This window comes from Rhipicephalus sanguineus, chromosome 6 (genome assembly GCF_013339695.2).
Source record: "Rhipicephalus sanguineus isolate Rsan-2018 chromosome 6, BIME_Rsan_1.4, whole genome shotgun sequence".
NCBI classification, from domain to species: Eukaryota; Metazoa; Arthropoda; class Arachnida; order Ixodida; family Ixodidae; genus Rhipicephalus; species Rhipicephalus sanguineus.
Window position 1 is genome coordinate 86492854 of NC_051181.1, and position 2723 is coordinate 86495576.

Here is a 2723-nt window from a genome sequence, read left to right on the forward strand (position 1 = left end):
GGCAATCAGGTATTTTACCACAGAGCCACGCCAGGTATATAAACTATGTTAGAAAAACAGCCATTGCAAAAATAAAGTCGCAGTAACGTCAATTGTGGTTGTGGTGCTGGCTATCTAATTTTACAAAAAAGTAATAAATACTACATATGTATATACTCCTACGATACAGGCGCCAGATTAACGTCTGTGGTTCCAGTGTTGGCTCCGCTTTTATAGCAGTCTAATAAACATTACATTTGTATTTCTATGACTCAGCAAGCTATATTGGAACATTGCTCGACCCCGGATGAATACGTAACCGAAAGTTACGTATGATATTCACATGATTGCACCATAAAGTGCACTTAGTTTCGATAATACGGGCGTTTGTACCCTAACGTAAGTGCTGGTGTTTCTTGAGACAAATGTTACCCTTTAAACGCCAGTGTTGTCGACGTGCCTGGTAAGCCCAGGTGTGCACACAGCTACTACACTTAGAAATGAATACAGTTACAAAAAGACATCGATCCACCTCGCAACGCTTGGCTCAAAGCCATGAAATAGAGCACAGAAGTACTTCCTAACTGCTTCGCAAGAAACCGATTCCCACAACGCGTGGGACATGCCGAATTGTTATTGGCTTCTGCTCAATTGAGGGCCCGAGTCATGTGGAATGAACATCATCGTCACGCTTTAGCTATTTACTTTTTGTACATCCCCAAGGAAGAATACTAAACACCTTCACTCACTGAACCTACGTCAGTTGAGGTGGTTCCGCCGCTTACACTTACGGTGTAGTCATCAAACAGACTAGAGTTTATTCAGGACATCTGTGAAAACCGGCTGTCAGCGCACAACTATACCATCCGAAGTTGAAGAGATTATTGCTTCTTCCCTGCATGACACAACAAGACAAGTCAACATACCGATGCAGCGATCAGCTATCGATTTACAATATGAGGCCCTTCGTGCTATCCGCCGCCGCGCAAAACGGCGATACAGAAGAACAGGATCGCCGTCAGACCTCTCAGCCTGTCGTCAAACTCAACGACACGTTCTTCGGCACCTCGACAAGCTTGACAGGCAGCGATGGAGGAGATTCTGTGGATCTCTGGACCCAAGACAGTCTCTCTCTAAGATCTGGCGGATAGTACGAAGTCTACAGTCATTTCCACAACAAGCTCAGCCATTCCGTGCCGTTGCTCTGCACCAGGGTCGGAGCGAATTGGGGGTAGCCAAGCACTACTGGTGCCTTCTCGTGATTCTGATGCCATGATTCAAACTCTTACCACCACGCCCCCCCCCCCCCCCCCGCCGTGTTTTGATGAGCGCCTTGATGTACATCTTACAATGCAAGAACTGGAAGCTGCGATTTGACTTTCCCAGCGCTGATCGGCTCCAGCGCCGTACGGAATCACGTACGCTGCGCTCCGCCATCTTGATACAGAAGCACGACAGATCCTGTTGTTCTACTACAACACCTCGTGGGAGTCGGGGAATGTTTCAGAGAACTGGAAGTGCAGTCGCATAGTTGCGCTGCTTAAACCGGGGAAGTGCCATAACGAACTTTCATCCTACCGGCCGATCGCCTTAGCCAGTTGCGTTGGCAAAGTGATGGGAAAGGATGGTCTTGTCGAGATTAGAGTGGCTCTTAGAGAGCAATAATTGCTTTCCTGAATTCATGAATGGGTTTAGGAGAGGCCGAACAACATCGAGGTTGACTCGATGTTGTTTAAACTAAACACCGACCTGAAAAATATCGTTAAATGGTTGAATAAGAATTAAATTAAATATAACGCTAAAAAGTCAAACTTTGTTGTATTTTCGTCACCTAATCGAATTATACCTAGGAACCCCTCTGTTTACGTAAGCGATACTCAAATTCTCTCTACCTCTAGTACAATGTTTCTCGGGGTCGAACTTGATGAACATTTAAAATTTAATTCACATGTATTACAGCTTACGCGGAAAGCCGCATATGCCATTCGAATCTTGCTAAAAGTTCGCCCTTTCTTTCGTTTTGAAATATTGTTGTCACTTTACTACGCTTTCTTTCACAGCAACTAATCTATTGCATTTCATCATGGGGAAACACGTATGCCACTCATTTATCTGCCATCAACATCTTCAAAACCAAGCATTGAGGATAATAACGGTCAGTAGCTTCATGTCCAATGCATCATCCTTACTCTGTTCATATGGAATTTTATCAGTTCAGAAGCTGGCGAAATATTTTCTCGGCATTCTTATCTACAAATATGTGAATGGAAAACTTCCATTTCTTTACTAAACTCAAGTAAGTTTCCTCAGGGCGTCCATCTACTCGTTTTGCAAAGGCTAATAACTTCCTTTTACCCAACCCAGGACTAATTATGGCAAGTTTACCATAAAATTTCGTCTGTATCCTTTGGAATTCTTTACCTTTGGAGATCAAAAATAGATTCCCTCGAAATGTTTAAAAAAGGCTTGCGTTCGCACTTATTAAATTCTAGTGCTTATATTATACCGAGTATGTTATAGCATTTTTGTGTTATTTTGTGCTTATCTGCATATCTTGTATAACTTATAGTCCCTATCTCGTGCTTAATTCTGTATATTTTGTATATCTCATTATTTCTTTCCTTGCTGTTCATAATGCTTGATAGTTAGATGAGCGAAGGTTATTGCATTTTTGTGTTAGTTTTTTCGTGCTTATCTACACATTTTGTATAACTATATTCGCTATTTCGTACTTATCTGTATAT